This window comes from Apium graveolens, chromosome 4 (assembly GCF_009905375.1).
Source record: "Apium graveolens cultivar Ventura chromosome 4, ASM990537v1, whole genome shotgun sequence".
Classification (NCBI taxonomy): domain Eukaryota; kingdom Viridiplantae; phylum Streptophyta; class Magnoliopsida; order Apiales; family Apiaceae; genus Apium; species Apium graveolens.
Window position 1 is genome coordinate 303,726,812 of NC_133650.1, and position 14,489 is coordinate 303,741,300.

Genomic DNA, 14,489 nt, shown 5'->3' on the forward strand with positions numbered 1-14,489 from the left:
TATACATAGTGATGTATGTGGTCCCATGCGTACGATGGAAAGAGATGGCTTTTACTACTTCATTATATTTACTTACGATTTCAGTAAATATGGATATGTGTATCTTTTGAAGAACAAATCCGAGTCTTTTGAAAATTTCAAAGAATACAAGGACGAAGTGGAAAAAAATAAGGGAAAAGTATAAAAGTTATACGATCAGATCGTGGAGGAGAATACTTAAGGCTCGAGTTTAAAGGTTTCTTGAAGGAGTGTGGTATCGTATCACAGCTTACTCCTCCTCGAACGCCTCAATGGAATGGAGTTTCTGAGAAGAGAAATATTACCTTGTTGGACATGGTGCGATCGATGATGAGTCTAGCAGATCTTCCAATAAGTTTCCGGGGTTATGCTCTAGAAACGGCTGCATATACACTAAACCGAGTTCCAACTAAATTGGTTCAAAAGACTTCATATGAGATATGTGTTAGTGTAGGTGCCCTAGAGGCAATACATTATTCTTTTAAATCTTTATGTCAGTTGATCATTCAATAAATGTATTTATTATGACCTTAATTACTGCGATATTTTGTTAGCATAATAAATGTCCTTAGAATCATGATACACATTGTATAGTTTAAGTACATGACTTGAACTTGAGATTATATAATATATCATATTCTTAAAGGTCCCTAGTCGAGTATTATTATATAGGACAATAATAATACATAGATAGACTAGTATGTTATTTGACAAGATAACCACATCTCATTGGTTATAAGTATGGGGATACTAAAGTCAATACATAGGTACATGTGAGAGTACATGGTATTGGACAGATCCACAGTGAGATTCTTCATGTTTAATAAAGTCATAAAAAAGACTCACAGTGATAATGGTGTAACGATCCTTTGACTTGAAATTATTATATTTATATACGAGGATTAATATACTTTGACTACATTAAAAGTTACTTTTGATCGGGTGATGATAAAAGTGGACATCGGGTATATCATGAGTCGTATGAGAAATATGAATGATAGATAAAGGCTTTAACCCTCCTATAATTAGGAGAGATATTATTGGTCTCTTGATTGAGTGAAATTATAAAAGCATGGCCATGCTCAAATAATGATTTGTCTTGATAGTCTACTCATGGATCAAGTAAACCCGGATTAAATGTTGAAGAGGATGACTAAATACATGCCTCGAGTTTAATCTATAATATGTATGGTTAAAGGGATTATATTACACGAAAAACATTAATCACGAAAGGTTTTATCTAATCACGATTTAATTATTGTTTAATTGGGTAACAATGATGTATTACTAGATACCGCTCATTGTTTATAATTTTATTAGAGAATAAAATTATTGCCAATTAAATAATAGCCTATAGGGTCGCACAAATAGAGCACTTAATGGAATAGTTAATTTAAATTATGGATTTAAATTAATTGATGATTATTCGAATTTTATTATAATTAAGTAAGACTTAATTGAGATAATATAAATTCTAATTAAAAGGAATGTTTTTGCCCATAATAATTAAGTATGACTTAGTTATTAATTAAATAATAGAAATTCATTTTTATTATTTAATCCAATACCTACTAGGGTTGGGTTTTGCTGTTATGGGCCTTTTTAATCAGCCATTATAAATACATAATGATAGGTTAAAAGAGGTTTGTACATTTTTGAGAAAACCCTAGCAGCAAAGAGAGGCAGAGGCAATTCGGATCGTCAAGAAGGAGGCTAGTACATCCATTCCGTAGTCAAGTTCGTGAGACGTTCTTGAAGGTGCTCGTGTGGATACCATAGAGGTGTTTCTCCGAGAGGTAGACACAAAGCGTGATAGCTAGGATCTCCGTTGAGTTCGTGAAAGTTAAGCTCTTGAAAGGTATGATTCGTTGTCTCCATAATCTGCCCAAAATTATACATGGATCCTGTTTTGGGTTTCGAAATTTTTGTTTTATTTGCGTTTATCCGTTGCGTTTTATGCCTTCGGAACCCAACAATATGGACTGAGAAACGTCACAACATGTCGTTTATGAAAGTATGGGGATGCGAAGCATTTGTGAAATGCTTGATGTCTGATAAGCTAGGACCAAAATCAGATAAATGTTATTTTGTGGGATATCCTGAAGAAACTAAAGGGTATAGTTTCTATAATCCTACCGAGAATAAAGTGTTTGTTGCTCGAACCGCTGTATTTCTTGAAAGAGAGTTACTTTCCAAGAAAAGTAGTGGGAGGAATATAGATCTCGATGAAGATCGAGTTGTACAAAATAACATTGAACCAGAGTTGGAAAGTGGGCAGGAATGTTCCTGCTCCGGAAACACAGGTTGTTCGTAGATCTAGTAAGGCTCGTCATGAGCCAGAGAGATATTATGGATTTCTCTTGACTCAAGATGATGATGTAATTCTCATTGAAAATGATGAGCCTCTTACCTACCAAGAAGCTATGAACAGTCCAGGCTCTGAGAGATGGCTAGAGGCCATAAAATCCGAGATGGAATCCATGTATCAAAATAAAGTATGAACTTTAGTTGATTCACCTAAAGGGGTAAAACCTATAGGGTGTAAGTGGGTTTTCAAGAAGAAAACTGACATGGATGGTAAAGTACAGACCTATAAAGCGCGACTAGTGGCAAAAGGTTTCAAACAAATTCATGGTATAGACTATGATTAGACTTTTTCACCAGTTGCTATGGTCAAGTCCATCAGAATTTTGCTAGCAATAGCTGTTTACTACGACTATGAGATTTGACAAATGGATGTCAAAACCGCTTTCTTAAATGGGAGCCTTGAAGAGGATGTATACATGATACAACCTGAGGGTTTTGTCGATCCCAAATTTGCTAAGATGGTCTGTAAGTTGATTCGATCTATTTATGGATTGAAGCCAGCCTCAAGGACATGGAATTGTCATTTTGATGAAACGGTAAAAGAATTTGGCTTTATTCAAAATGAAGATGATCCATGTGTTTACAAGGTTAGTGGGAGCCCTGTGGCATTCCTAGTACTATATGTAGATGACATATTACTAATAGGGAATGACATACCTTCTCTATAGGCTGTTAAGACTTGGTTGAGAAATAATTTCTCGATGAAGGACTTAGGCGATGCTACCTATATATTAGGGATCAAGATCTATAGAGATAAATCAAGGAAATTAATCGGCCTTAGTCAGAGTACATACATTGAGAAAGTATTAGATCGTTTTGGGATGTAAGAGGCAAAAAGAGGATATGTCCCAATATCTTATGGGATATTAATCTCAAAAGATAACTACCCTAAATCATTAGATGATAAGGGATGTATGAGCAAAGTTCCATATGCTTCGGAAATTGGATTTATAATGTATGCGATGATATATACTCGTCTTAATGTTTCGTATGCCTTGAGCATGACGAGCAGATACCAGTCTAATCCAGGTGAGGGTCACTGGACAGCTGTCAAGAATATTCTTAAGTACTTAAAGAGGACTAAAGATTCATTCTTGGTGTATTGAGGAAATGAGAAGCTGGTTGTAAAAGGGTTACGCTGATGCTAGCTTCCAGAAAAACAGAGACGATTCAGTATCTCAATCAGGTTTTGTGTTTTGCCTTAATAGAGGTGTTGTAAGCTGGAAGAGTTCAAAGCAAGAGACAACGAGACTTGGTGTGGTTCCATCGATCACAGATCCAGTTGATCTTTACTGTGATAATAATGGAGCCATCGCGCAGGCTAAAGAACCAAGGTCCCATTCCAGGGCAAAGCATATACTTAGGAGATATCACTTTCTTGGAGAGATTAATGAAAGAGGAGATATACATATATGTAAAGTGCATACTGATGATAGTGTTACAGACCCACTAACTAAGGCTTTGTCGCAGCAAAAGCACGAAGGTCATACTAGTTCCATGGGTATTAGATACATGGGTGATTGGCTCTAGTGCAAGTGGGAGATTGTTAGTGTGTGCGCCCTAGAGACAACACTATTATGTTTATGTTATGAGACATTTGGATTATTAATTACAATTTTATGGATTATTCTTTAGTAATTTATTATATCTTTATTTTCTGCGATAAAATGTTAGATTAATAAATTTCCTTGAAATATAATATGTAAATCTATATCTCTAAGTATAGAAATGAAATTATGAGAATAGTATTGATATTCCTAAAGGTCCCTGGTCAAGTATTATTGTTAAGGGACGATAATAAATACATTGAGACTAGTATGTTTGTTGACTGATGATCCCATCTCATTGATCATAGGTATGGTGATACTAAAGTCAAAACACAGACACATGTATTAGATACATGGTGTTGGATTGTCCCGTTGTGAGATACTACATGTTTATAGTGTCATAAGTTAATCTCACAGTGATAATGATGTATTGGTCTTTAGACCTGAAGTCATTATATTTCTATACGAGAATTAATATACTTTGATACTATTGAAAGTTATCCTTGAACGGGTAATAATAAAAGTAGTCATTGGGTATATTATCAATCATTTGAGAAATATGAATGATCTAGATGGGATTTAGCCCTCCTATATTAAGGAGTGATATTAATGACCTCTTGATTGAGTATGACTATAAAATGCAGGTCGTGCTCAAATACTGATTTGTTAAATAGTTTACTCATTGATCAAGGAAACAGGGATTAAACGTTAACAGAGGATGACACAATGCATGCCTCGAGTTTGATCTATAATATAAGGCTAAAGGGATTATATTACATTGTACATTATTCATGAAAAGTTTAATTGAATCACCAATTATTATAATTAATTGGGTAGCAATGATGTATTACTAAATGTCACTCATTATTTATAATTTAATAATTAGAAATTAAAATTATAGCCAACGTAATAATAAACTAAAGGGTCACACACAAATAACGTTTAAAACAGAGTATTATTTAAATTATGAATTTAAATATTTGATTAATTGTATATATATTAGAATTAGAATTTAATAGTAATATAAACCCGAAATCAGAATGGGTCATTTTTCAGAAGATCATTAGGCTTAGGGTTAGGCCTTAATCCTCTCTCCCCTATATATACATTAAGATGTATATTTTTAGGGTTACTTGTCACGTTACATTTTTTAGAAAAACCCTAACAGTTCTACATCTTAGAGAGGCTAGAGAGAAAGAGAGAAAGGAATAGGCAACCAAATCGACTAGTACCGGCTCCGGTGATCGTTGGACGATTGGACGTTCGTTTGGATACCTTGGAGAGCAGATCTTCGCAAGGAGGGCTGTTGTGGTTCATCAAGATCATAACTTCCATTAAAATCCGAATGAAAGCTTTATTAAGGTATATGATCATATTCTCCATAATTATCCAGTCATTATACATAGATCCTGCGGTAGGGATTCAAATTTATTTGTTTTCCGTTGCATTTTGTGCCTCGAATCCCTAACAGATTCGCTATTCCATTATTGAATCAGATGTGTAAGCTATTCCGTGGGATTTTATTGGAATTCTAGCTAGTTCATTAAGCTCTAGTTTGGTTCGGAAAAGTAAGCAGATATACAATTTTATATGTGTTTATAATATACTAGCTTAAATCCCGTAGGATGCATGGGTTCACGTTAATATTTAAAAAATTATTTATCCAGTAATATTCTAATTTTGAAAATATTTTTGTAAATATATAATAATTATAAATTTATAATAAAAATAATAGGATAACTTTAGTAGAATAAGTATACTCCGTCTAGTGGTTTAACAATTTAGTAGTTTAGCGGATTTGTAACAGTATTTAATTAATTTTTATTAATAGAATACGTTGTGGTCGTAGTTTAGTAGGATAAGTAGACTATATCGAGTAATTTAATAATTTAGTAGTTTATCGAATATATAACACTATTTATTTATTTATTTTCTTGAATAACCAAAATTAGGGAATAACCGTTGAACCAAATTAAACCCCATTCCGATTATTATAGTATAGTATTGATTTAATTTTTATTAATATAATACGTTTTGGTCGTAGTTTAGTATGATAAGTAGACTATATCTACTAATTTAACAATTTAGTAGTTTAGCGGATTTATAACACTATTTATTTATTTTCTTGAATAACCAAAATTAGGGAATAACCGTTGAACCAAATTAGACCCCATTCTGATTATTATAGTATAGTATTGATAGTAATAATTATATTTTACATTTTAATTTTATTTAACTAATGAAGAATTATTTATTATAGGCAGTTGTATTTGACTAAAAGCAACCTCTTTTCATGAAATATACAATATTAACGAACTAATTGTATATTCAGTGTAGTTAGAACATTAAATTTTTATAAGACAAGATTATCAAACATTGTTCTAAATTTGTTCAGTTTGTCAAATATGTTTCTCATTTACTTTATTTATTGAGATCCGGAAAGAAGTAGATATAATAAAATAAATGTTCTTTCTCGGTTACTCCTGTTGACAAATTTGACATACGATAATTGAATAAAATAAAATGAGAGGGAAAATATTTTCTTTTTGAAATATTGATCAAAATATTGCTCAAATTTCATGTCATTTTATCATTTTGTTTAATCACAATCGAAATATACTTCTAAAATTTTACTAGTTTAGTTGGCATGCAACAAATTTATACTGCGTTCTAAAGGCAAGTTGTTCATATTCTTAGACGCAGTTTATATGATTTTGATCCAAAAACTTTTAATTTTGAAGACACAAATGAATCATTTCGAGTAAATTATAAAGTGTTGGCCGTACTTTATACTGATTTTCAAATAGTGGCCAAAATTACACATATTAAAAAAAGGTAAGTTATATAAGATTTTCCACCAAATATTCTTATTAAATGTAGTAAAAAATGAGAATTGAGCTAAGTTTTATAAAGTTAAATTTTGAGAACAATAAATATAGGAATAGTTTCGGAAAATTATCCTTAAATTTATATTTAAACAAGAGATGGACAAGTAATTTATGATTTTTTTTCCCAAAAGGGGACAGTGTTTTTCGGAGAAAGCCCACGAAAACCTGCCTTTCATTTTTTATAAAATTTGTCGAAAAAATCGGTTGATTTTTTAAAAGTTGCCGATAAATCGATTAAAAGCATTTAACTGTTATGCTAAATTACATATAAATTATTTGATTTGTCAAAAATATCTTATAAATCACAAATCGCTAAATCAATCGAATAGTTCTAATTCTGAAATCTGTAATCATGCTCCCATAACATAATCACATTCTTAACACATTTCTAAATATATCTTCCGTAATTAAATTTATTGTTTTAAATTTTAAAATAATAAATAATAAACAAATTGAAATTAGAGATATTGAACAACATTTATACTTATTAATTTTTAAAATAATTGATACTTTTCATTGTGCACGTTAGAATGTAAAATGTACAAAAGTGTAAGGGCAAACTTTAAGAGTAGTCAAGATTTTTGTCATAATTCTTGACCTAAATTTAGACCGAGACAACTTTCTATTCCAACAGTTTGATCCAAATTCATATATCAATATTATATTCTTTCAACTACTTATATGTTATTATTTGAATGTTTTGATGCTAATTCATATACCAATTAATTCTATTTCATCCAAAATAAATAAGATTTCATATTACTATATAAAACTTAAATTTTTTATTAAATTAAGAAAACATTAAATCTAAAAAAAATAATAAAGAAAAACTAATATTACATTCAATTAACTAATCGAAAGAGTATAAATATCAAAAACTAATTAATAAATATATAATAATATTCAATTAACAAACTAACAATCTATACTATTATAATAGACGAAACATTAAAAGTTTGGTAGTTGGTCGGTCGGTACTTGCTGAAATTACTTAATTACCCTTACTTAGTTATTCTAATTGTAATTATTGGATCGATCAATTTTAATTCTAATTGATATTGAAGTCAACTTCCTTTATTACTTTATCACTTTCAATTCTATTTTATATCGAACTATATATCATTATAATTTATATTTAATTCAACTTATCCTACCAATTTAAATTTTAATTCATATCGAGTTCTATATTATTCTAATTTATTACTTGGGGCTAAATTAAATTTAAGCAAACTAAATATAATTATTAAGGTTTAGTTGATATAATGTGATTCAGACTAAGATAAAATAATAATACTATCAATACTCCTAAAAATTTATACTAATGAACTTGGATAAACAAAATAATATATTTTATTTATCCAGGATAAAAAAATACATTATACAATTGCTTAAGAATGACACAAAACTAAAATAAAAATACAATTCAACCAACAAAAACAAAATTATATATATTAATTATTCAGTCTAAAACAAAATTATTTTATTTATCCAACTTTAAAAAAAATATTAAGCTAAAAATAATTAGTTTGATTTGGTCGATGTATTGGGCATCAGGTTAAAATAAAATAATATAAAACGCTGATCCGAAATATATCAAATTAATATTAGACTAAGTATAATTTGTAACCTATTGATGTGAACTAAAAAATCAAATTTTAATTAAAACATAAATATTTTTTTTAAAATACACATAGTGTAACACCCCCAAATCCGGGGTCGGGGATCCGGGTTGTCACGAGTTCCATTTCCCTTAACAACACCCAATCTTAATAAATAATCAACTACTCTGTACTGTGACCCCACAATAAATACACACACCACAAGTTATAGTCTCAGAGATGAATATCCAAAAATAATCACAAGTCGTTTTATTCCACAATTATATGCCAATACACCTTAAACAGGTTTCTGAATAAATTTACATTTCTTTGCCATTATTACAATTCATAAATATACATAATCTGATACATCAAAAGTTGAAAGCCTAGCCTATTGGTAGTTCCTACCTCAGCTATGGCGGCATCAGTGCTTCTAGAAAACTGCGGAACGTCTCCTAACCTCTTGCGAATCGGGAGCTTGGTCCGGTTCATCTTGTCTATCTGATGTTGTGTGATGAAAGAAGAAAGCAAGGGTGAGCAGCAAGCCCACCAAAATAATATGTATAATGATTAACAATATATGAGCCTTCTCATAGTACTCATGAAAGTCTTGGTCAAAAGAAATGAACCAAGTTGATATCTTAATGCGATGAAGTCGCAAAATATTCAGTACATATATATATACATATATACTTTTCAAAATATTGGAAGTCCTCTTCCATGCACAATATACACAAAGTCCCAGTGTATAACTGTATAAAAAAAATATCGTTGCAAGGTGATCTCATATATCTAACCTTGTCTCAACGTTTTTCTGAAAATCTTTGTCATTCATAAGACAATTATTAATTAGATATAAGTTTAAAAGATGAAGTTACAAGATACCCCAATATACTTATATCTTTCCCAAATACTACTTGAACTACCACCGTTCAAGTTATAATTAGCTTCAAAAGTTCATCACATAGATGAGACTATAAGGCAAGATTTGAATAGATTAAATCTTTAAAATATTATCAAAATAAAATGAAGTTACGAGATACTTCATTTGATGTAAACATCATTTTGAAAACTTGACCCTGCCAACACTCAACAATCGCCCAACCATAGCCTTTCTATCGAAGTGCTCTGGGTAGTGTTGCAGAAATTATCCAATTGGATGATGAACTCATTACGGGAGTTTGCCGCGCCAGGAAGACCACTTACGATGATCAGTCGTAGTAGTACAACCCCACCATTTTCTACATGTAGAGGAGAACCTGTCGGATTTACTTGTCAACCGAACACTGAACTCCTAAGGAATGGACCGCCTTAGCGGAACTTCCAGGCCATTTGGGCCAATATAATAAGGCTGGGCCGGCGCTACTCGGCCACTTACGCCACTCCTAGTTCAGATGAAATCCATGACTCTGAAACGTAAAGCTTGTCCCCACTTTCCCCAAGTAGAAACTTGTTGATACGGCTCCACCAAGAAGTTGTATCTATTTGGAAAGGAGAACTCACCGATATTTCCCAGGCGATGCCTGTTAATGGATTAACTTGTTCCAAGAATTTTACTTCCCGAGTGTTGGGTAAGTAATCAATTCATTTATCAAAACAGCAACCTTGTTGCGAATATAAAACACACCACAGAGCCGGATCCCTCAGGTTTTGAGCGAGTATTTAAATCCCCTTCGAAAGGAGGATCTAAAAAAAATGAGTTTTGGGATCCGCTCTAACTTTTAAAAAAATCATTTTGAAGACTCGCAAAACATTTTTAAGAATGTTTGGAGTGAAGCTGATTTAATGAAGTAAATCAGTCCCCAGAATATTTAGAAAATGTCTGAATATTATTATTTAAATAATATTCCCATAAAGAATAATCTTTATAAAATAATTGAAGTAGAAGTATTAAAACTTATACTTGAAATGAATAGCAAATAATCAAAGATATACTTATACGAAAGTAATATCTTTATTTGAATAATCAAAAGTAAGTTTGATTATCGACACCTTATTCTTTAATACAATAAAGAATATTATTAAGTAATAAGCGGAGTCATAATACCTCGAATGAATACTATAAATAATATTCATAAAATAAAGGAGTCATACATCCTCAAATGAATATCCAAGTAATATTCAATAATAATATAAACTGAGTCATAAGCCCTCGAATGAATATTCAAATAATATTCAAATAATAAAATAAACTGAGTCATAAGCCCTCGAATGAATACTCAAATTAATATTCAATTAAGTAAAATAAAGGTATCGAATAAACCTTATTCGATCCATAGTTTTAAAAACTATATCCATATATATAAATATATATATATATAATATACTTGGGAACATCGACTCCCGGTTTAGAAATATGTTCACCTTTTATCCCCTATACTAAGGGTATACGCAACTACTTGCTTATTTCTAGCATAGGTATTATGCAACTATAAGCATTGAAATCAACAGATAGATAACCAGATTACGAAACAGACATGCATATATACCATATCAGCATACTCCAATATATCGCAAAATTTGCTAATAACAATCATGCACTATCACAAGATAATGCATATACATATATTTACATCACAACAACAGTATATCGGGTAGAAAACTTGCCTGAGCGACTGGGGGTTACGAATGGCTCGGGACGAGTCTGGTAACCTATAAACAACAAGTAAGTTGGAATTAAACCAAAGTCACTTGTAAATCTATACTCTAACCAACTCAGACTCTAACGCTCGTTTTGCGCTTACTGATTCTCTTAAGTCACTCGAGTACCCTCGGCTCCACCATTTTTTAATAATTTAACCATTACGAGTTTTAAGGCGATTCCTTCGCGAGTGTCTTACCAACTGCCTATTACACCTTAAATAAATGTTTTATACTTAAATTAGTCATTTAAGATCTTTAACCTATGTTTCAAAGTAAGGCGAGGGGTAAGGGTTCGTTCGCGAAACGTCGTTATTTAAAACGGTCGTTTCTCCTAAACCGTTCATCGGAATCAAACGAACCACATATCAAAACGAAGCTCATAACATGAACTATCTAAACATGGCAATGGTCAAAACCTAGCAGGGAGTTCTCGGGTCCTAATGTTATGAACAAAAGCAGTCTAAAGTAAATCGGACATTACGACGGCTATGTTTACGCGATTTCCCAAATTTTTACCATTCCAAATCATATCAATCCAACTACCAATCAACAACAACTCAAGATACACATCAATGCTACTGATTTCAGTCATAATAAGCTCAAGGATCTCAATCCAATCATATATTATAACATCTCCAACTTTAACTAAACTACTTAACAATTAAGCTCGAATCATGCTTATCATTCAAATTACTACTCATCCATCCAACCCATCTCCAAACTTCAACATTCAAACTTATTACTAAAGGGTGTGAAGATTTATACCTTCCTTGGGAGGTGTTAAGTTGCTAGGAAGCCTTAGGGAGCCTCCTACAAGCTTGATCTTTCCAAAGAAATCAAGAACACAAAGTTAGGCTTTGAAGTTTCTAAAAGTCCGATTTAAATAACTGTAAAAATGAGGGTCTTACCATGCTTATTTGGAAGAGACTTGTGAACAAGAGTTGTAGGATATCTCAATACCTTTCCAACGAGCTATAGAACACAACATTTGAGTGAGTATTGAAGGAGATATGGCAGTTTGAAGTTGCTGGGTTTGTTTTAGCCGAGAGCTTTCTTCTTGAAATGGGAAAGTCAACTTCTAATTTTTGTGTTTTATGATATTTGCTTGGTTGCTTCTCCTTTTTGGCCTTGGATAATGTTTTAGCTTTTTACCATGGTAAATTTTACATGGCCCAAAATCAACCAACAAAACAAAACCCCTTGTCATGCTTATGTCATCTTGCACATGTCATAATGCTTCCACTTGTCCACACCTTGTTGGTTTGATGACATCATCATCCCTAACCTCCTTGATTAACTCCTAATTGCTTGCCTAATGACCGCTGATCTGTTATACGGTTCACTTAACTTTCGTTTTCATTTATCGTTTGAGGGATCATACCCGGGATCTTATTACTTAGGTTTCTTTAACCTTTCTCAATACATTATATTCCTTTCATGATCCTCTCTTATAATCCTTGAATTTAAATCCTTTTTATTCTGTTACCTTATACTCAATTCTTTCTGTATCTGGTAGATTTTCGGGAAAAATCAAAGTGTTCGGAATTGGATTCTGACGATCTTTACATACACTTATATACCATATAGAGTACTAATAAAATCTCAGAATATCCATAACAGAACCCCTACATAGTGTGGCATGAAAAGTTTTCTCATTCAGCAAAAACACTAATTATAAGGGTTTCAAAAATTTCCAAAAATTGGGGTTATTACACATAGAATTATCAATAAAACTATATCGTTCAGTCAGTAATATTATTTTTGTAAAATATCTTTTATAAAATTATAGTTAATCGATTAAGTAATCACCATGCTAAAATAATATTTTTTAAGGTTCCAACATAATGGAGACATTATAATTTTACCCTCAATAAAATAATAATTTTGTTATAATAATGTTTTCCACCCTTACCAATGCTATGTCTTTAAATAAGTTTAAATGTTCTAAAAAGTTATGAACATATACGTCTACTAATATAATTATCATGAAGTCATATCATTTAAAGTTTTAGATGAACAAAATTAAGAATTGAATACAAAATATTTTTTAAAGAAATATATAATATTAAATAAAATTGTGCAATCCGTGCATCGCACATGTTTTAAGCTAGTATTTATAAAACACAAAAAGTTAATATTTTATTAATAAAAAGATTTAGATCCCTATAATGTCGCCCCAAAATTCATACCAGCATTATTCATTGACCTAAGTTAGAATCACTATTTTTGGGTAAATTTGGACCGAAATTGATCCAAATTTAGACCAATCGGCGAGTCTTGTAGATGGCCCAAGTAGAGGAAAGATGTTGGTGCAAATTGAAGTTTGAGGGGGTCCTTGCTCATGTGAACCTGCCTACATATTTAGTGCTTGAAAGTTGAAATTGACGGTCCATGCAAACTGTACATTTAACGCGTTAAGACTCATTGTCCTTTCATGCATCTGTGTCACTCTGTGATTTAGCGTTGTTTCGAATATGGACCCTTTGAGTTTGTACGTAAGTTCGGGTTCCCTACTCCATTATTGAACCAGATGTGTCCACTCGGATCTAGCACATTTTTAGGATTTTAAAAAAAATCTAATTTATGACTTAAAATTGAAATTTTTTATATAAGCGATATAAATATTATAACTTATAAGTTATTTAGGTATTTAAATAATTTTGCGTATAAATTATTTATAAATCGATAATGTGTTTGGTGAATTATACCTTACTAGTTTAAATCTCGTGCGATGCACGGTTAACGTTAATATTTTAAAATTTTATTTATCCCATTATATTCTAATTTTGAAAATATTTTTGTTAGTACATAATAATTATAAATTTATAATAAAAATAATAGGATAACTTTAGTAGAATAAGTAAACTCAGGTTTAACAATTTAGTAGTTTAGCGGATATATAACACTATTGATTTATTTTTTAATAATAGAATATGTTGTGCTTGTAGTTTAGTACGCGGTAATTAGATACAGTAGTTTAACAATTTAGTAGTTTAGCGGATATATAACACTATTTATTTATTTTCCTTAATAACCAAAATTAGAGAATAACTGTTGAACAAAATTATACCTCATTCCGGTTATTATAATATAGTATAGATAAATTGTTATTTTCTGTTTTGAAAAAAAAAACGTAAATTATAAATTACATGATTAATCGATACTACAGTATAATAACCAGAATAAGGTATAATTTGTTGTTTGATTAAACCCTCATTTTGATTATCTTTTTCCATCACGACCATCAGATCTTTTTCATCAAATAATAAGAGACGTTAGATCCAAATAGTACTAGCAAAACGCTCCACAAGTTTTCAGGTTCGAATATCGTGAACAACAAATATTTATATTATTATTTATAAGGATACATATACGTTATCGGGTTCAAATTCTGTTAACAACAAACATTTATATTATTATTTATAAAG

The 14,489-nt window shown here is 31.1% G+C and overlaps 1 long non-coding RNA gene across 2 annotated transcripts; it reads right to left on the bottom strand.

The window, feature by feature from the left end:
- Positions 1–8,360: 8,360 nt before the first annotated feature.
- Positions 8,361–12,164, bottom strand: LOC141721491 (uncharacterized). Of its 2 annotated transcripts, none has more exons than XR_012574753.1 (3): positions 11,970–12,164; positions 11,827–11,884; positions 8,361–8,919 (listed from the first exon to the last, which is right to left on the bottom strand). It is a non-coding gene; the product is annotated as an uncharacterized LOC141721491 (long non-coding RNA). The 2 variants fall into 2 exon arrangements; XR_012574754.1 differs by lacking the exon at positions 8,361–8,919 and adding an exon at positions 10,436–11,070.
- Positions 12,165–14,489: the final 2,325 nt, after the last annotated feature.